The following is a 22,345-nucleotide window of genomic DNA, read 5'->3' as shown; positions in this document are numbered from 1 at the left end:
ATGGTTTATTGGTTTAAATGAGTATAGCAAAGCAAGAACAATGGAAGGAATAAATCAATAGAAGCGTGAAATTATATAAGACTTTGAGTCTATTACAGATAAAAGAGAAGAGAAAAGAAAGAAAACAGAGATAAGGCAGAGTAAAAAGAAAACAACAGCTAAAATCACTACAAAATCTAAACAAAAGAAACTTCAAAAGAGCAAGGAAAAGCAAAAGAAATAGTAGTAGATTGGCCAGAAACAGTGTGAACAGCCTAACTTCCCACAGTACTAGCTTCCATCTGCAGCTTTCATGGCTCTTCAACTCCTTTTTATCAATGTTGTTTCAGGGAAACAGTATTATAACTAAGTTGTATTTGGTGAGAAGGAGCAAAGGAATGAATGGACCATAAATCATATCTGATTGGGTGCTACTATTGTAGGGTAGATGTGTGCCGTATAGACTGAGCAGAGTACAACCTAGCAGTCTTCAACTGGTAGAATGTAGAGGCATTTTTACACACACAAGCACTGCAACACCGAGTCTCTTGCAGTTGTATAAGTGGCAAAATGAGCGTCAGCACTGAGAAAACAGCAGCGGTGTACTTTTGAACTAAAATACGTAGAAGGTGTTTTAATTCAAAAGTGCACTGCCCTCATTTTCTGTGTGCTGAAGCGCATTTTGCCGCTTATACAACTGCATGCAGTGTGTCCGGACCAAATTTTAAGTGTATGCTGGCAACACAAGAGTTAAGTTTGATCATGCGCAGACAAACAGACAAGGCCTATGGAAAATTCCACAGCATGCCCAGCATGTGCCCCCTATGCGACCCTTGACTTGTGAATCAAAGCTGACCTAGTTTTGTAAGAACACGCATGCTCAGTTCTGCTCAGCAGATGAAGTAATCTGACCAGACGCATGCTCAGTCCATGGACTGCATGACATAATCGGACTAGAAATTTCTTTAGAGAAGACAACCTGATTGGCTGCCCGGTTGTCATAGAGAGCTTGTGGGCCCCTCCCAAGAAGAGGAGTTAGCGAGAAAAAGTTAGAAAGAAAAGAGTTGCAGAGAGAATTTTGGGAGGTTCTGACAGCGGTGCTGACAGGGAAGATTCGTCCTGAGAGCAGAGGCTGGCCTGACAGGGACTGCTCCTCAGGAGGGCTTTAAGCCCACTGGTCTCCTGTCCGAACCCTGAGAGCAGAGGCTGCTAATGCAGGGACTGCTCCTCAGGAGGGAGACCACGCTCGACCTGCGAACAGATACTGTCTTAGCAGAGACTGTCCCACAGGAAGAGATCGAACCAATCCTGAGAGCAGAGGCTGCGGCTGCAGGGACTGCTCCTCAGGAAGGCTTTGGGCCCACTCGTCTCCTCACAGCTACGATTTTGCGATTTATTTGATTCGTCTTAATCTGATTATTCCGTATTGATCTCTGGCTAACGAACTAATTTCCGGTTTCAACTTCGACCACAATCCCGCATCTCGACCACTGGCTACAACATCGTAACTTCGACCTCCACATTGACTTTGGCATCTTAACGACCACCCGTTTCGTCCACATTGGACTGGCGTCACGACATTCTACGTGTTACAGTTCTGTTATTTGTTATCCTGATCAATGAGCTGTTGACCAGCCCTGGGACTATCGAGTTGGGCAGCCGCCCCTAGCTCCAGCTAGAAAGCAAGGACTCACTTGAGAACCCCGTGGGCCAACAGACCCCTTTGTTGTTCATGTTCGTTTATTGCAACTGTAACTGAAGCAAGTTCCCTGCCTATGCTCCAAAAGCCTAAGTAAATAAATCAACTTTATTTGAAACCGCACGAGTCCCGTACCGCTCAGACTCCTCGCCGCTAATCCCGCCTGTTCCGTACCGAAACCCTCGGCCCACCGTGACCTTGGGGCCGCTGTTCCCCGATACCATGCATCATGGTTTGCATCAGCTCACATGCAGAGCAGACTCGATTAATCGGAACTCCAGCATTTGCAGGACAAAAAGATGTGAATAAATGCCCTCGAAGGTTAAAAAATGTGTAGCATGGAAAATGAATAAACACATTTATATGCTCATTTGCTACCATGGTAAACATTAAAGAATTTTATTAATTAATCCTCTACCTACAAAATTATGAAATACAAAATATATCAGCTCAGCTTAAGAATGACCATATTGATCTCAAAAAATCATTCTATAATAGCTTAATTCTTTCTGTTCAATGAGCAGTTAAATGAAAAAGCATACTGAAAAGTTAATGAGAACATACATATTGTTTGTCTCCTGTTCTTCCACACAAATTATCTATGAAGATTCAAATCATTAACAAGTATAAAAAGCAAGTCATATGCAGTTCACCCAAAGGTCAGTTTCTACAAATAATGCAAGATGTGGAGCCAGTAAAAAAAAAAAAAAAAAAAAAAAATCAATGGCAGCATTTTCTATGAGAGAATGAAGCCCCATCAAAGCACTTTGAAAATTATGTTATCTTTGCCAAAATGTTGCCTTTGAGAAAAACCTAGAAAAAAGTTCTGACAATGTCAAAACATCCCACTACTTTTCCTAAATAAAATGTTTTCAATTTTTCATTTGAAGCAATGCTGGTTTTAATTTTTAAAAACTCTGAATTACATTTTGATATAATTTCAAATACAAAAATAAAAGGAAAATATGTGATAACCCACTAATTTTTTTTTTCCAGAATTCTCTTTGGTGGAGAATTTGGTAATTTACAAGTTTTGTTTCCAATTGGAATGAAGACAAATATTGAACCCCCAAACTCCTGCAGGAAATCAAATTTCTGTTCCCCAAATATCTATAGTGAGATGTGTTCTTCTTCAGTGACACAACAATTGTCATCCACATAATGTACACTGTTTGGCACAGCAGGTTGCTTGACCTTGTTTGGATTGATAATCACAGTTTATTGAAGATAAAATGTATACAAATAACATTACTGTTTCATTATAAAAATCTCTATGCCCCAAATAATTGGGTGCCAAATCTTCCAAATCAACAGAAGGTATTAATATATGTCACTTAAAAACTCCACTTGCTAATCTAAATGCAAATTGTTTTGTCCCATGACTTAATTACCACCTTCCCACATTTCACAGCTAAGATAGTCAAGTTAAGTACTCTCTATAGAAACCATTATTTTTTTACATTCATCACTTTTTGAAATACAGTTCACTTAACACTCGGAATTTGAGGTATATCTATATAACAAGATTAAACTAAAGGTACCAACAGTTTTCCATGTATTTCGAGTAACATTAGAATGTGACCAAAAATGGACACACAGAAAAATTGAGTATATATAAAAGAATGATGATCAAAATATATAAAAGGGAAATATTACATTTATGAAATTCAGTTTTATTCTATCATAATATTGTCCACATGCATACATTCATCAGTACAGTAAGAGTGCAACTAAGGATGGGAAAACTGGCTCCCCTAATATATGGATATGAGTTTTCAAGTTTGAAAATAATCAGTGATTATTTTATAAATGCAGACATTGTTAATCACTTATGACTCCTCACTGTCCCCTACATTATGGGGGAATTAACTACATTACAATATAGAAGACTCTAGCTTTCTCAGTTTCTAATGCTGCCACAGACTTCCTATAATCTTGGTCAAGTCTCTTAATACATCTGTGCTTCAGTTCCCCTTCTATAAGAGATGTATAATAACACATTCTTATTTTATATGGCTGTATAAAGATTTGAAGCAGTCAGATAAGAAGCGAAAAAGATTAGAACATGCCTGATTAAAGTAATAGAAAAATAATGTAGGAACATTGGACTAGAAGGGATTTCATGGCTCAATGAATTCAGTTACCTAAATTTGAAGGCAGCACTTTGTTCTAAAGGATACACAAGAACATCCATTCCAGTCCTTCTGGAATATCACAGCCACAAGGCATCTGAGACATAGGAATCTCTAATGTGCACTAGAAGAGAACAGGAGAGACAAGAGTGCCACCAGTGCAGAATCGGTTAGGGAAATATGCTCTGACAATGCAGGGAAATAGAAGTTGCTCAGTACCATTGCAAGAACAGCAATTTCCCATTTCTACCTGTGTCCAATGTTTAATGTAGCAGAGGAACAAGGTACACAGTCCGACTGCCCAGAATACGAGCTTCAACCACCAACATGGTACAGTCAACCACTATGTGACCACACCCAGGTCACTCTCTTCCTCCATCATCTTCAAACTAGGAACCTCCCTCCTACAGTGTGACAAAGGCACCTTCCAGGCCTGGTATAAGTATGGCCCTGCCCTTGTCTCTGGGCAAACCTCCCGCCTTGCTCACCTTCCATGCCTTGTTGATAAATGGTTATGATGTCAAATAGGGGGGAGGCTGCCCTCTGTGCACCCAAATGACCATGGGCGATGTGTACATGCCCCTACTACCCCCACAAATGTCCCATGCCTTGCTGATGTCACACCATGTGATGATACTCTGGCTCAAGGCTGTGCCAAACTAGGCACACAGTTGAATCTTTACCATACTGCCCCCTTCAGGCCCACACACACTCCACTCCCCCTCTCATCAGGCCTCTTGCAATCCACTGGCTCTCATGCGGTCTCTTGCGTACTGCCTATCCAGGCCACACTCACTTTGACCTACTCAGAGAACCTCAGGCTTTGCTCTTCACTCCTCAGTCAGCCCTGACGTGGGGTCTTTTGGCCTCTCCCATGACCCTCACCTGAACGGGACTGAATGATTCCTCAACTATGGGCCTACTTTGCCCCTGACTCCTCATTGGACCACTGCACCCCTCTCTTGGGCCACAACTCTGCCCCTTTACACTAGGGCTTGGGATCTTCCATCCCATAGGACTCAGCTGCTCCGCTCTGAGCTTAACTGATCCCCACAACTCTGCCCTGCAACTCTCCAGGCCTGGACTCAGGTGCTGCTCCTTCAGTGTGCCTGGCCCACCTCCAGGGTCCAACACCCCATAGGACTCAGGTGCTTTTCAATAAGCTTACCTGCCCCCCAGAAACTCTCCTAGTAACCCACCCAAAGGTGGGGGCAGGGGTTTAGGTGCCTCAACCCGCCTTATACTGGGGAGGTTCTTGGTCCTGGTATTTAAGTGGCCCTGCCCCGCCCCAGGCAGGACCACTAGGCCTCCCTATCTCAGCAGGGTGCAATTTTTGATCATGCCCAGGACCAATGAGGCCTCCTCCATCCCCATAGCCTCACCCTTACCTCTGAGATATTCCTGGAGCAGGAGCTCTGCTGAGTGATGTTACTCCCAGCTGCTGATGTCAAAATGTTCTGCTCTTAGAGCTCTCCCAAAATGGCCGCTCTCCAAAATGGCCACTCTCATTATCCACCCTGCTCCAGCCCTTAAAGTGACTGACACCCTAAAGGGTGTTCTGTCGCATATAGCATAAGTCTTGACATTAGGTTTTACTTTGTGTTATTAAACAACATGATTTCGGATACTGTACCCTGCAAGAAGATCTAATCCTTTTTATATAATAATTCATTCTTCTTCCATATTGGCAATGGCACCCAGCTTCATGTCCATCATCAGGACATATCTAGTTCTCATGTCAAAACTGCTAATGAAAAAATAACAAGTCTTCATGGATCGTCAGGAGGATTATCCACAACACTTTTCAGCTGGCAGAGTTGAAAGCTTTCGTGAGGTCAAAGAATGCCATGTAGAGAGTTTTATGTTCTTCTCAGTATTTTTCCTGCAGCTGGCAAGCTGCAAAATTCATGTCAATTATGCTTCTTGATGCCCTAAGCCCACACTGAGATTCCAGGAGGAGCTCTTCAGCAACTGGAAAGAGACAGTGCAGGAGGATTGTCAGATCTTTCCTGCAGTGGATGTTGGCCCTGGATTTATGACCCAGATACCTTGTTTCAGGAGGACCCAAACCCTCAGACTGACCACAAGCTCTTCATTTGATAATAGGTGAATTTTACTGATACACAGTGATATCAGGTAAGAATAATGTAAACAATTCTGTATCTACCAGCCCTAGAGCTATCATCAAAGGGAAGGTATGCCTGGCCAATATGCAAGTTTCACCCTGAGGTTCTTTCTTGAATGTCAGATGTCAGCAGCCTGGAGGTCGAAGGCCTAGGACCCTCCCCGCCCCCTCCCCCCACAGTGCAGTGGGTGAGACTGGCTGGTGGTGTGCCCTCTGTCCATGGTGGCCTCTGGTTCCCCTCTTGGGGACCCTTTTCTAATCTGAAATCCTTCCTTTTATATTCTTTCTCTCCTCTGATGATGATTCTTCATCTCTGGGCACCATTGATTGGTTTCCCTGTGGTTGTCATACTGTTCACGTTATATTCCTTTGTTTCACAAACCCATCACATGCACACATCCTAATTTGGTTATTTACCAGTTTCTCCTAGTTTGGTCCATCTTCCAAAAACAGAAATCCCAAGGGCTCTGCAGTTGGTCACTGTGACCTGGCCAATGCAGCAGAGTCCCTTATCTCTGTTATAGAACACTGTGGTACACATCTTCAATTTGTGTGTCTGCTTGCCTGTGTTAGACACAGTAGGCCTTGAAAGAAACTTTGTCACAAACAGGCTTTTAGAAATCAGTTAACACTTGCCATTGCCCTGGACCATTGCTCTACTGTAATACCAAGCCAATTCCGAAAAGCAAACCTCTAAATATCATTTTTAGCCATAATTGACAGCAAAGCAATCCCTTTTTATTTACCAAAGTTGGAATTGTCTTGTTTCTTGAAGACTGTCACAATCATGGTGTCCCTGAGGTCATCTGGGATTTCCTTATCATTCCAGATCCTTAAGATGAGAGCATGACACTGTGATGTAAACACCTCTCCCTTCTGCTTGAAGATTTCCATGGAATTAGTCCACATGCCCTGCCATTCTTCATCTGCTTGATGGCTTTCCTTACCTCATCATGTGTTGGAGGGATTCCAAAATCATCTCTGACTGGGTGTTGAGGGATGAAATTGAGAATAGGCTCATCAACAACACTCTTGATTGAGAAGGTCTTCAAAAATGTTCCTTCCAATGGGCATTGATGGCTCCCCTTTCCTTGATCAGGTCTGCTCCATCCATAAGAACTACTTCACAGTTAGGGTGGCTAGGATCTGGAACCAGCTTCCAAGGGAAGTGGTGCTGCCTCCTACCCTGGGGGTCTTTAAGAGGAGGCTTGATGCCTACCTAACTGGGATCATTTGAGCCCGGTTTTTTTCTCCTGCCCAGGCGGGGGGTGGGACTTGAAGATCTACAAGGTCCCTTCTGACCCTACTTCTATGATTCTATGACTCTATGATCCTTAGGTCTCAAGGGGGTTGGTCCCTGAGCACTTGGACCATATATGGCTTTAGTGGCACTGAATAAACCATGTGTATCATGGATGTCAATGAGAAGTTGAATCCCCTGAGCCTTGTCTTCCTACCATTGTGAGTCCTCCTTTGGATCTCTGAAGTATACCACTCATTATGAGTAAAGAGAGAGAGAGAGAGAGAGAGAGAAATGGGGGGGATACATACATACATTATATATACATAATACACACACACACACACACACACACACACACACACATATATGCATACATATATACATACACACACACATATATAGAGCTGCAGGGTCCACCCACAAATCTCTCTCTCTCCATACCTCTGAAGTATGGATGCCCACCAAAATTTGTCACCAATCTCTGCATGCTCCATGATGTTATGTGAGCAGTGGTTTTCAGTAATTGATCTATCACAGATCCCTTTGAGGTTAAAACAGGAGTTAAGCAAGGCTGCATCATTGCTCCAATACTTCTCTCAATATTCCTTGCTGTGATGCTACATAGGACACCTATAAGCTTCCAGTCAGAGTGGAGCTAAACTACTGAATGGATGGTAAGCTGTTTAAGGCCTGGCACCCTAACTGGCCCGTTAATGGGGCTAGAGCCTCAGGGAGGTCAAAAGGTCCTGACGTAGTGGGACCACTGCAGAGAGGTGGAGGCCAGGGCCATTGGATTCTGCATGATGGTGAGTTGGGGAGTCACCTGAAGAGTGGGGCTGAGGAGAGAGGGTCTGAGATAGGATTTGGGCCAATAACAGTATGAAACAGAGCTAGGGTTTGAGAGCGGAGAACCCTGGTTTAGCAGAGAAGGGTAACATCATCAAGGGAGGCCTAGGGAAGTTGAATGAGATGGAGTGGTCCTGGGCAAGACTAAAAACTGCACCCTGCTAGAGCTGGTTGGTGTCATGCGACTGCCAGTGTCAGGGCAGCCCCAAGGAAATGCCATACCTGTGCCTCTCTAATGAAAGGGGAGGATGAGGTGCCAGAAAGCCTCAACCCCCACTGCCTTGTGGGAAAGGCTAAGGGAGCATACCTTAATAGAAAAGCAAGAGGCCAGGGAAAGATCATTTGGTGCAGGAGGCCCCCAAGGACGCAGAGAGAAGTAAGGAGGCCTGAGGTGATGGTGCATGGCTCCTGCTTGTGGTACCAGGAGCCCCAGGTGGTGGCAAGACCCAGTCTGGTCATGCCTAAAGGTGCATGCCAGAGGGCTGGGCTAGTGCCATGCACCACATAAAGCTCCTGGGTCTCAGGCAATGCCGTGTGCCACCGGAGTGCTCTGCCAGCAGTGGGCCACGAGCACATGGATGGCCCACTGCTAGCTACTGTTGCTACTGCTGTGGTTGGGCAGGGGGAGCTGTGTGCTGTGCAGAACGTTGGGTGGGGGACCCACCCATCTCAAACAGTCTCCTTCAATCCCAAAGTTTCCTCCACCCCAACACAGTCCCCCACAATCCACCCACAAAACCTACACCTGCACCCACAAACTACCCCCACAAACCCCCCACCCACATACCCACCCACAGTCCACGCACAAACCCCACACCCACCCTGTACAAGCCCAACAACTCCTCACAAACCCTACACCCACCCCTACACCCATGCACAAACCCTCCCAAACACCCCTCACCAACCCTACATGCATAGCCCCCCACAAAACCCACACCCCTCCCCGCCACAAATCTTACACCCTGAGCACCCAGCAACTAGATGGGACAGGACCTGCTGGCAGAAGCCACAACTGCAGGGGTAACTGCCACACTGCATCTCTGCCCCATGCCCACACTGGTGCTGGGGCATGTGGCCTCAGCCTGGGGGGGGCTCCTGGTGCCAGGAACCACTTGCAGGGGTGTGATGGGCTGTGGGGAGGGGTGAAGGTGGCAGCAGGTATGTGTGTGTGTGTGTGTGAGAGAGAGAGAGGGAGAGAGAGAGAGGTGGGGGAGTGCTCCAGGTAGACTTAGAGCTCCCCTGCCCCTCCAGAGCAGCCTGTGCAGGGGCAGCTGGCCTGGAAGGGGAAGGGTTTGTCCAGCTAGTCCCTGGGCCTCAGTTGAGGGCTCCCCAAGAATGGCATGGGGATTGCTGGGACCTGGGCACTGGCACAGTAAGGGCTGGCATTGCTCAGAGCCACAAGGCAACAGGTGGGACAGCTGCAGGTGGTCTCACATCCTGGTGCTGGAATGGAGCTACTGCTGGGAGGGAGCTAGTGGAGGGCAGGTAGGGGCTGCGGGTCAGGAATGAGGGGCACTGGTGGGGCTGTGGGTTTGGAGTGAGTTGAAAGGGCATGGGTAGGGGCAGGGCACTGTCATATCAGTGCTACTGTAAAATCTAACACCACAAAGCAGCTGCAGGTCCAGCTGCAGCTGTCCCAATAATCCTGGTTAGTGAAGGGGGCAGGGGCAGCCCTGATTTTCTAAGATAAGAAAAAAAAAGCAAATGTCAAAGTATAGGTATTTAGAATTCATTTTAATATAACGATAGAAGCACCAGCAGGCTTCCAACTTGTTTTAAAATCATAAATATATCAATAAAACATTGTCCAACTGATCTCTCTCTATATAGTGGTGTTTCATTTTAATCACAGAAGAACGCGGATTTTGGATATTTTAATGAGAGAACTTGGGGGTGGGGGTTATCAGAGAATTTGCAATTTTTAAACATGGAACACTGGGATCCCTGCTGGTGAAGCAAGTGGTGGGAAGAGGAACCAGGACCCGGGAAGAGGAGCCTGCCCAGGGCCAGCACCAGGGACCCAGCTGGAGGGCAGATGAGGTGACTGACTTTCTGGCCATTTGGGACCAGGAGAACAAGCTTTGACAGTTCAAAGCAGGCTGCCACAATGAGCAAATCTTCTGAGCAACAGCTGCCCAGATGGCAGAGCAGGGACACGAGGAGACATGACAGAAATGCCCCCTGAAGGCGAACTGTGCAGCCACAGCCCACTGACAGCTGGTCCAGAGGTGCAAGCAGCTTTGCTTCAGTGTCCATACCAGAGCCCAGGTGGCCGTGTGGTCCCCGTCTGGGTCTGAGAGGAGCGCTGCCATGGGGTTGCAGTTCCAAGGTGGCAGTTGCTGTTGCAGGTGGCAGCAGGTCACAGCCAGACAGCCGCCCCCACTGCCAGACTGCTGCAGTGGGTAGAGGGTGCAGGGGCCACTCCAGGTTAGGACTGCTTCGGCAGTCTGGCTGGCACAAGGGGCTAGTGTCCTCACATACCAGCTAGGTGGGCCTCAGAAACTCCTGAGGGCAAGTAGCCCTGAGTTGCTCACCAGGGTAGCTTTTTATACTGCTGAAGCCAGCACATGCGCTGGCCCCAGCCTCTAGCTCCCCCTGGCGGAAAATCTGGAAGGAGCTGGGCAGAGTCAGCTCTCCCCAAGTGGCACAATTTATGCCACACCAAAGTACACATTCAGGCATGTGTGATGAGGCACAAATCTCCCACACAAATTTGTACCGCTGTTATTTGAGCTGCTGCAAGTGCACGTGCCTGCATGTGTGGACGTACCTTTACAGAGAAACCAGACATACAGGATATCTACCTGAATGTTGCAAACCCATCAGATTATCACCGTCTAGAAAGGAAACACTTGTTGGCATTGCTGCTAACAATCAATGCATCCACCAATTATTGTAGGCCACGCTTTGAGAAGTCTGCACACACAAGTTCATCCACATGCACAGGGTAGCTCATTTACAGAAACACTATTCCCACTGGTGAGCTCATAGGAAATACTGCAAAAAGGGGGAAAATCCTCTGTTCCATTATGGCTCTTTTGTATCCTTCAGGAAGCAGCTGCTCTAAATCTGAGCTTTAGAAAAATGGAGATACAATAGGATTTGTGATGGGCCCTGTCTCTGCTCACTGCAGGGGGGTGGGGAAACTTGGTTAATCTGGGCAAAGCTTTTACAATACTGTTCAGGACAGATGACAGAAATTGGGCTCTATTACAACACACACATCTCTCTTTAATTTGTTTCACTTACATGTTGTTATACTTCCTCTGAACACCAACCTGCTGATTGTTCTCAAAGCTTTCTGCAAATATCAGCTTCCTCAAAAGACAAACAACAGCTAACACCAAGTCAGCTTGCAGACACTTTTGTCAGTTAACCCTGTTAACTATAATTTAAAGATTTTCTACTGAATTCTTTATCCGTTCAATTATCAGAAGCTACTTTTCTATTACACAAAACGCCCCACCAGCATTAGAGCCACCCAGATAGCTCTGCTTATCATAGAGCCATACAGACCTTAAAGGTGCAACGTGATCTTCCTGCCCTCTCCACAATACATGCATTCAAGTGCAAAATCCTCACTTAACCATCTTGCCTTTTGCTACACAAATTACGTGGAAGTAGATATTAACAGGGTACCTGGCTATAGGGAATACAGCCTTTTGTAGCTGGGTTGGAGTCAAGATTTTTTAACTGTCACAGAACTGACTGCAGTGTGATGTAGAGATACTTGTGTGAACTTTATAGTAGCTAACTTGGATGCTGGCAGCAATGTGGAACATGGGCTAATTTACTCTGCTGATGTGTGCCTTTTGTCTGGGCAGACTCCACTCCTCCAAATGCCTCCTAGACATATGCACTGAAGGTCTGGGTGACCTCCTTCATGTACACCATGATCCAGAAGGATCTACAGTTGCCAAAACAAAAACCATGTGTGCCTTTTGAGCAGCAGCATTTTCAAAAGGAGAAGGGCTTTGTTGTGAATTAGAAGAGTTTAGGCAAGATATTTGTGTAGTAAAGTCTCTTTTCTCCTCAGAGCTACTCAACTACCTGCCCCCCCCTCCCCCGGTAGAGAAGGGAATGCCTGTGTAAATGTGGATATGGAATTGCTACGAAGAACAAGTGAGAAAGAAGATGGACTGGAGGGACTGAGACTAGCTATGGAATCAACAGTGCCTGGACTCTGCCTAAAGAGAAGCAGGGACCTCGGTGGAGAACAGTACCGATACCCCTGTGCTGGGTTATTAATATATGGCTAACCTACAGCACTGGCACTTGCTGCAAAAAAAGCAGATAGTAGCCATCTGCTTGACTGCCTGTTTGTTATAATTCCAAATTAATGAATACATATGTAGTGTTTTTCAACACAGAAATCTGCCCGGAGAGCTCTGCAATGAGTGTATAGCTCAAAGCAATAAAAATCTCACACATCAAAGCTAAGACAGCTGAGGCAGTTGGTTGCCTGTATAGCCAAAGAGTCCACAGCTTCCACTTTCACTGCACAAGTGTTCACATCTATTCTTTGGCTGAAGCCTCACTGCCAAAGGAGGCAAGGGAAGAATCAGTTTATTTTACAGTTCTGAAGTACCAGTAATCCAGTGTTTGTTTCACTGTATGAAGATATCTGTAACTGGAGGACTAGATTTCACAAATGTTTCATTGCAGTTTAAAAAACATCTTTTTTCTTTTTTTAAAAAAAAGAGGTTACATCCTAGCTTTTGAGTCTTATTCTACCACTTCAGCTTTAGTGTAGTCCTTAACTCTACAAGCAGTCCTACTGAATACAACGGAAGTTACAATCTGCATTCCTAACTCCATAGTAAGATAGTTCTTAAATAATACATCACACCATCACTTGTATTTTAATTTTCCATTTTGTTGCACAGGAGAGCATGCTTAAACATACATATGCAAATTTTAAAGGGCATTGCATTTTCATTCAAAATAGTTCTCCATCAGCCTCCTGCTAGTAATGAAACATTGTGTTTTTTCCATGCTGTTTACAGATGAAAGAAGAATGAGTATGAAGCTCCCTCTGGATCTATTGTACAGCTTCTGTATTTGTAGAAATACGAAAGCTTACAATGCAAGAGATGAAAGACTCATCTGCAAGATTTACTGAGGTGAAAGTTAGAGAAAACCAACAAATCTCAAATGTTTAATGTGGCAACACTTAAATGTCAGGCATTCAACAGAAAGTTCTATTATTGCTGATATTAATCTGTGATAACTCTTCATTGTTTTGATTATGGAAGATAATGAAGGGCACCATTGGGACAAGCTAAACAAGACATAAGTACAAGAAGCCCCTATCAGCTTATTCTTGGGCCAATGCAATTTAATGCATGACAGGAACCATATTTTGTGTAATAACTTTGTGGATTATTCCTTGCTTTATCGTGTCATTCATTGTATTAACCTATGGCTGGTTGGCTGGGTTACTACTGACTGGTTAATCATGTCTGCCAGGGGCCTTACACACAGGCAGTATCATAGTTATAACGAGCTCACCAGATCTCTGAAACTTTTTAAGGTATCGCAGCTGAAGAGGCAAACCAAAAGAGTTTAGTACATTTGCATGCTGCAGAAGAACAGCTCTCCCCAGAGAGGAAGTTGCAAAAGCTAGCTGAGAAAGAGACTGAGAAGTTCCAAAGCCACTAGGATTATTATATCTACCTTGCATCTTATATAAGGAGATCCAGTGTGAGACTAAACCTGGATATAAAGGACAAAAAAAATGGCAGTTTACTTCCTTCAAAATCAGTTTAAAAGTACAGCAGGAGAAGTGAACAATATGGACTTCTGGAAAAAACCTTCAGCTAGAGGCAAGGAAACAAGACAATATAAAGGAATTATTAGTTACCATGAGAGGCATGTCCTAGATGTAATCTCCTCCCAGAGGGAGAAAAAGCTTTGTATCTCCAAAATTAGTGTCCTGGCTAATGTGCCAGAAAAGGAGGATAGAAACTTGGAACCAGGAGCTATACTCTCAGAGTGATCCCTGCCTCTAAAAGGCATGGGAGTGCCTCCAGAAAAGGAATAAGGAAAAAAGACCGAAGCCATAATGAGAATCCCTAAAGAGAGAAATGAAAGTAGTAATTCCTGCCAACCTTCAGAAAATATTCTGTTACTATAAAACTATTCTCAGTAATCCCCCAAACACCAAAACTTTTAATACTATTTGAATAAATAAGTTCTAAATAGGTAAAACTAGCTAAAATAGTTATTTGCACAATACCTGTAACGTGTAGAAGGGGGAGTCACAGCTGGAACACAATGGCATCTTTGCTAGAGAGCATCTTCATGTGAAGACCAGTGGCATTAGCACCAAATGAACATCCCCTAGGTAAAATCCCTGCTGAAGCAGCTGCCACACATGGCTGTGAATACACCCTCCTTCCCTAATGGGAACAATCTTTCCCTAGAGAATAACTTGAACTTTAAACTGTACAATGAATATTTTCACACTTATGGAATGTCCATAATATATGCCTAAAATGAAGGTAAACTTCAGAAGTAAGGATGGTCGAGGTACATGTCTTAAAAGATGTTTTTTTTAAAAAAAAATCAGGACAGCATTTGATCAGCACTTTGATTTGACTGTATTATTTACTTTATTAATACATTTCATTAAGACCAATACATCCTTAATGGTTTTATTTCTAATTTCACATTTCAATTTAATAGAACCTGTATTCAAAAAATAAGTGTTCCGGAAACTGTTGCAAATCTCCAATATGCCTCACTTGAGTGTTACAGAAGCCAGATGTTTGCTGCAGAATTTAGTTCAAGCCTGCTGAGTAGTATACATAATAACTACTGTATCAGCGTAAACGTTTACATCAGATTTTCAACAAGAACAAATCAACAACTCACCGAAGGAACAATCCCTGTTCATACCAGTCGAGAATCTGACCTGAACAAATATCTATTTAATATTTTAAAGATAGTTTTTAACAAATTAGCACCATCACAATACTGTAGTTTTTTAGCTAGGTCAAATTTTTCTGGTAAGTGTTACCAGCTTCCATTTGAAAAAAGGAGCAGCTTTAAAGTCCTAGTGTACTTTTTGTTAAATTATAAGTTTTTGGAATGAGCTAAGAATACTATGTAAACAGTTTTTTTACATATACTTAAATTTCTTTAGAATGGGAAGACCTACTTAATTAAATTCTAATATAAAGCAATTGGAAACAGAAAAAAATACTCACTGAGATACACATTGCTAGGAAGATGGCATGCTTGCATGATTAAAGCTTTGGCTCACATGTCCAGTTTCCTGTGCTAGACATGCATTTTAAAACAATAGCTTTTCAAGAGAGGGAGTCCTTCAAGTAATCTCTGATTTCCTGATGTAGTGGCAGTTTTCTGCTGATTCCACAAGCACAGATGAACAATCATTCATACCACACATATGGGATCCAGCTTTACTAAATGTAATGATTAATTTTCACTCTCTCTTTTCAAATTCTTCTATTTCTTAAAATATACAGAGATTACACAGAGATATACAGGGATTACATTATTTTTTAAACAGAAAAAAGATAAAAACTGCCTCCTTCATTGGATGTGGTCTTGATTTAGTTCTTAAAGTGTTTTACAAATAACAGCTGTTAGTTGCGTACCCCTTCCAGCACCACCCTTTTCTGCTATCCTGCTATCTGTAAAATGCCCTCCTTCCCCCCCACCATTGCAGCTCTTAGGCACTAATATGTAAATACACAGGGTAAATAAAAATTAGCTTTTTACTTGGAGGACAGAAGTGTTGCATTTACATATCATGACACTGTGATACAGTTCTTAGGAACTCATTCCTGTTTCTGCATGCAGAATATCCTACTGTAAAATTATTGGGAGAACTGCCCAAGGAAAAGGGAAGTCAAGAAATCAGATTCCAAGTATCTTATAACTCTAGACAATATATTATCACTATTTGGGCAAAGGTCAACAGCAGACAAAGTAGTGCACAAGTGCAGAAGTTGATGCACTGAAGCCTTGGGCTAGCTCAACTTGTCTCCTCAAGTGTCTTGGTCCAGTGCACCCAAAACAAGAAGGTTCTTAGCATTTCATTCATCTTCTCAAACACCAAACCCAAGAAAGGTGCCTCAATATAACTTAATTTAAATCCATTCATTTCACAGTGGACACCAGAATCAAAACTAACATTTAGAAACCAATGCATATGAAAGGATTCATAAGAAAAGCTCACTTGTAGCTTGTCAGTAATAGTGTTAAAATACCTCTGACTTGCTGTTCTGAGAGATTTAACCATATATATTAATAAGGACACATATACAAAAGCCCAGGGAACCTCTTCTCCTCACTTACCTCCCTAAGATGTTCACAAGTCATCCTTGCTCAAAGCCAGGCAGTCACTGGAGGTGATCTTTGGCCTAGATGCCAAGACTGAGGCCAATCCAACCAAGCCACTCTGTTGGACAGAGCATTGCCTCATTAAGACAGTGGTCAGAGGCAGGCAATTAGACGACCAATGAGTCAACCTTGAGACTTGTTCATGACAACAAATTCCAAAGCCTGCTAAAAAAATATAATACTCCACTTGTAAGACAAGCAGTTGAGGACCTGGTAAATTTTTTGTGTCTATTATCTTCATAAACTAGACTCACCCACAGATACCGCTCCCTCTTTTTATCAACCATACAGATCTCCTTGGTTTTCTGAAACCCTGCACCACAGGAGTGGTGGAACCTTTGGCAAAAGCAGAAAATAGAAGTCAATACAGACAGGATAAAACATAACAAATGTCTCAAAGCACAAGTGGAGACTACATTAGAAGCCAAGAGGCCTTCTTAATAGACTCCCCTGAAAATATCAGAACAGTACCTACAAACAGCATCAGAACCAAGCAATGAAAGAACTAGCATATTTCACAGAAAAGATTATGTATGTTTGGCAAGTATTCTGAAAACACATGGATCTGCTGTGCAACAATGTTCCCAAAATCCAGTACATTCATACATCAAGAGGTTCTGGAATCCTAAATTAGAACCTCAACCAAAAAAACTGTGAATTTGATCCATTCCATTCCTGTCTGCAAAAAATACTCATGAGCAACTGATGCCACTCATTGAAAAAATCCACTATTAAAATGTTGTCTTCTTCATCATGTCTCCAATCCAACCTTTCTATATGGTCTTCTCCCAGTGTTCTGCACAGGCCACTGCTTCTGGTGTTGGTGTTGCCAGATCTTGTGGGGTGCATTGTTATGCTACAGAGCATCTCAGGAGATGATCCATGGTTTGCTTCTCCTGACAAACACATTGGTCAGTTGCATAAAGGCCCCATGATGTCATGAGAAAGTTGCATCTTCCAAGACCTACTCTCAATCTGTTGAGACTCTGTGCCATTTGTAGTTGGAGCCGGATGCTAACTCCTCACTGGGGGTAATTCCTCTCTGTCTCCATTCAAGAGCTTTGTCACATACTTTTTCCCATTCTTTTTGCCAGAGGGTAGTTCTGCTGATTGCGTTAGTGTGGTAAAAGACAAAAAGCTATTTCTCAATGAGAGATGATGGTGTACTAATTGTTGTCCATATAGTGCGTGGCGGTCATCTAAGTCTTGTACCTGCCAGTCAAACACCATCATTAAAGGTACAGATACATAAACACATTAGTTCAAAGTAACATGACTATATTCCAAGGTAAAAGAGCACACAGGGTGCAGGTTTCCACCAGTGAAAGTCACTCCACTCTGGTATACAATAACTTTTAGAAAGTGAAGTGAAAACCCATGAAAGTTACAGTGGATACTACTCATGCATCTGTGACTTTAGTAACTTAATCCCAAAATGAAATTACTTGATACAAACCTGGTTTTCCACCACTAAGTAGCCAGCTACTGTAATGGTACCTACTGTGGGCAGCTAGCCTGAGGGAGGTCATCATGTATTTACTTATTATTATACAGCAAATTTACCAGAGAATAAAATCTGGCATAGTTTACTTTATGGTAATCTTGTTATGCACCCACACCCTAAATGAAGGACTCTGCCTTCTTCAAACAATAGTCCAGCTAACAGTGAAGAAATTGACCCTGAATACATTGGTTCTAGTCAGCTATCACACAGCATTAAATCTCCCAACCTAAGCAAGCTTGAAGAGAATGTAACTACTAGAAAACAACTATAAATTCCTTTAAATGAGCTAACATTCCAAATCCAGCATAATCTAGATTCACACAAGAACATGAAATTGGAACCACTTTATTGGCACTAATGGATGATCGGCTCCTATTAGTAAACAGAGAGCAGATTATTCTTATCCTCCTGGATTTCTTTGTAGTATTGCCCGATGACCATGAGATATTGTCATATCACTGAAGAGACATGGTAGGGCCCAGGGTAGTTATCTAAAATGATTTGAGTCCTTCCTGGATGGACCCACACATAAAAACTGTAGCATCATTAGGTCCCTCCCTTTTAGAGTTCCATAAAGCCAAGTTTTCTTTCCCATCCTTTTCAACATAGTGATGCAGCCTCTACATCAATTGGTCAGCCAGCACAGATACAGCTAGTCAGTCAGTCCTAAGGCTGCACCAACCGTTGGAGCACCTTTGATGTAGCAATAACTTTCCTCCAGTCTTCCTAGTCTTTAGGAATCCTTGTACAATCAGTTTTAATCCCATCCAGTCTTTAACGTGTGGTCCAGCTTGTCCTAAGTCTTTCTCTTCTTCTTCGTCTGCCCACAACACCCTGCAGGTTGGTGTTGGCAAGGGTGCTGGGCCTTCTTGTTCCATGTCCAAACAACTGTATCTTTCTTTTTCTTATGATTCTCAAGTAAGGGTTTGTATCTTCTGACTTCTTGTCTGGTATGATCTTTAACAGAATCATTTGTTCTATGTGCAGTGTAGGGTATGTATAGAAGTCTTTTGAAGCACCGCATTTCAAAGGTCTCAATTTGCTTTTTCTAATGCCCTAATGAGTGTCCAGATCTCAAAGCCTGTGACTAAGTACAGATAGTCAAAAAACCTGAGACTGAATCAATTCAATCTTCACAGGTTAGTCTAAGCTGCATAAATTGAACCCATAAGCAAGTGAAGAGACATTCACTTTTGATTTCTTAAGTACAGCCGTATGCCTGCAGTGGCCCAGGCCAGAAGCTGGGCGCCACTAGAGTACACCTCCCTGCTTGGTTGGAGCAGACAGTTTGGGCCAAGGCTAACCTGCCCACCCTGTCAGGGGGAGTTTGCAGGGGAGGTGCAAAGCATCCTGGGATGCTGGGGAACTATGAATTAACTTGCATATGGAGAGGATCTGGGGTAGAAGTTCAATGAACTGATTTAACCTAAATCACTTAAGTCTGATATTACATCCAGCCAGGTTTATCTTAAAGCTGTTTCAGCCATTTTGAAAGTGGTTTATGTGCACTGAACTTCTGTTTCCAGTTTCCAATTAGTTGTACCAGTTTATGTGTAACTTCTGTCCCAAGCCACAGTTGCTGAAATAACAACATCATATAGTAGGTGGAGTTTCATTTTCATTGCGATGTTTCTACTAGTCCAGATTTTCTTCAGCTTTGCTAGTTGTTCAATGGCAGTGGCTATTCTTGGTTTTACTTCTTTTTCTGATGTAGCATCTTCTGTGATGGTTGCTCCAAGGTATTTAAAATGTGTTACTTTTTCTCACTTCTCATTACCAATTTTTACTGATGAATCATCTTTGCTATTTATGATGTTATCATTACTTTGCTCTTTTCCACACTAATTTCCATTCCATATCACTTTGTAGCCTTATGCAGCCTTTCTGTTATTTCCCTATGGTCCTTTGCAAGTTGGAGTATATGTATATGACTCTAACTATCCTTTATCATATACAACAGAGCTTTAAACTAGACTTTTTTTCTGGACAGAGCTTTAAACTAAGATTGCTAGAGGGTGGGGATACACAAATTCAAGCATGTCCTGGGACCAACGTACAAGTAAACCTTGTAGATAAGGACACTGGGAGAGCCACTTCTGCAGGAGCTGAGGGAATAGTTCTCCATCAGTGGGACAGGAATACAGGGGGCCTCAGTAGGAGGACTCAGGTGCCTATATACTAATACCAGGAGCACAGGGAACAACCAGGAGGATCTAGCTCTCCTACTCTCCAGTGTGCATTATGATCTAGTAGGGATTACAGAGACCTGGTGGAACACCTTACATGACTGCATAGCTATAGAGGGATACACCCTCACATGCATAGCTATAGAGGGATACACCTTCATAGATGGGACCAGGTGGGGAAGAAAGGTAGAGGCATTGCTCTCCATGTGAAAGAGCAGTACACCTCCGTGGAGGCCAACATCAGCTCCAAAAATGGACAGCTTGAAACCCTCTGGGTTAAGTTGTGGGGGGGGGGGAAGAAGGGGGGCAGTAAGAGTGATGTAACTGCAGATCCAGGGGCACACACCAGTTCCCATGCTCTCCCAGACCAGCAGTAAGAGCCCCCAGAGGAGCCACCAGAAGAGCAGCTCCCGGACTGGAGGCACATGGCAGTGCACAGTGGCAGGAGCCCCTCTCCCCGAGTCCCACACCCCCATGATAAGCTTGAATAAGGTAAGATTCTGAATGACAGCCAGCATGGCTTTGTTGCGGGCAGGTCTTGCCTTACCAACCTCATCTCTTTCTATGATGAGGTAAGTCACCACCTGGACACAAGAGAGCAGGTTGACATTGTATACCTTGGCTTCCAAAAGGCCTTTGATTTAGTATCCCACAATGGCCTCATAAGAAAATTGGAGAATTGTGGAGGTTTAACTCTGAGACAGTCAGGTGGGTGAGAAACTGGCTGCAGGATAGGACCTAGAGAGTCGTAGTGAATGGATCTGGAGAGAAGTGGGCAGCAGTGTCCTGCAGGGGTCAGTGCTCCATCCAGTACTTTTCAACATCTTTATTAACAATTTGGATATGGAGGTAAAGAGCTCAGTGGTCAAATTTGTGGATAACACCAAGTTATGGGGAAGCGTGGTCATGCTTGAAGATAGGCTACAGATACAGGTGGACCTAGACGGGCTGGCAAGTTGGGCGGATTGGAACCTGATTGTCCCGGGACCTGCGGAAGCCAAGAAAACTTACCAGGAGAGCAGGACGCCGCGAGGGAGGGAGAGCCCGCGCGGCTCATTAGCCGTGTCTATGTACAGCTGCAGCCGGCAGCTGACGGTGACGTCAGCCGCTGGCCAGGAGATTTAAAAATGGTGGCCGCCACTCCGGAGGCAGCAGAGGGAGAGGGGAACAAACGGAGGGCAAAGCCGTTAGCCCAGTGGGACAGGAGCTGCCGAGCCGAAGAGCTGGGAAGTCCGGTGGCCGGGAGAAGAGGTGGGACAGCTGGATCCCCAGCGGATAGAGCCTGCGGCGCCAGAGCTGGGGAACAACAGGGGATCAAGATCACCCAGGGAGATCCCATGCCGCATAAAGTAAGTGCCGTGGCAGTGGGCGTGGGAAGCGCCGAAGAGGAGCATGAGGCCCAAGACGCACCTGGCGGGAGAGAAAGTTTGGGGCGGGATTGCTGCCTAGAATAGAAGGCGTCGATTGAGGAATAAAGGGACAGCGCTATATACCCATCCAGGAGACGTCACTCCTGGGCAATATCATAGGGGCGCTGGTGGTAGGTCAGGGAGGTACGCCTTATAGAGGGATCACTGTGAGGAAGCACGCAGCTGAGGGTTCAGGGTGATGGATCGGTGGTGGGAAGTATCCCTTGCAATAGGGCTGGGACATCTACGGAGGCAGGGAAGGAGTCTGTTGGCACATCACTGAGCCGGTGCAGGGAAGTGGAGACCACAGGTGGCGTAAGGCCAGGGTGTAGGGGTGGCAGGAGCCCCATATGTAACCGACGAGGCCAACCTGGGACACCGAGGGACCTGTGAACTAGCCCCGCCCCACTGGGATAACAGCAAAGTCGTGGCAGGCAAGAAGCGGGGTTGGCGAAACGGGGAATACAACCAAACGCAGTAACACCAATGCTCGGTGAAGAGGGTGGTCACCAAAACGGGGAGTTAAACTACTAGTAGGGATCTACGAAGGCCTATCAGGGACACTGATGAAGTTCAACATCGAGAAATGTAAAGTGCTCCACTTGGGGACGAGCAACCCCCAACACACCTACAGGGTTGGAGGCACCAAACTGACCAGCACCACGAATGAAAGGGACCTGGGGGTAATAATAGACCGCAGTATGAATATGAGCTGGCAATGCAATGCTGTAGACAGTAGGAAAAATGATACTCTGGCATGTATCAATCAATGTATCTCCAGCAAAACCAAGGAGGTGATTCTTCTGCTGTACTCAGCACTGGTGAGACCACAGCTGGAGTTCTGGGCAC

This window comes from Gavialis gangeticus, unplaced genomic scaffold (assembly GCF_001723915.1).
Source record: "Gavialis gangeticus isolate Ggan-Ray unplaced genomic scaffold, GavGan_comp1, whole genome shotgun sequence".
NCBI classification, from domain to species: Eukaryota; Metazoa; Chordata; order Crocodylia; family Gavialidae; genus Gavialis; species Gavialis gangeticus.
Note: the sequence above shows the minus strand (reverse complement) of the source record.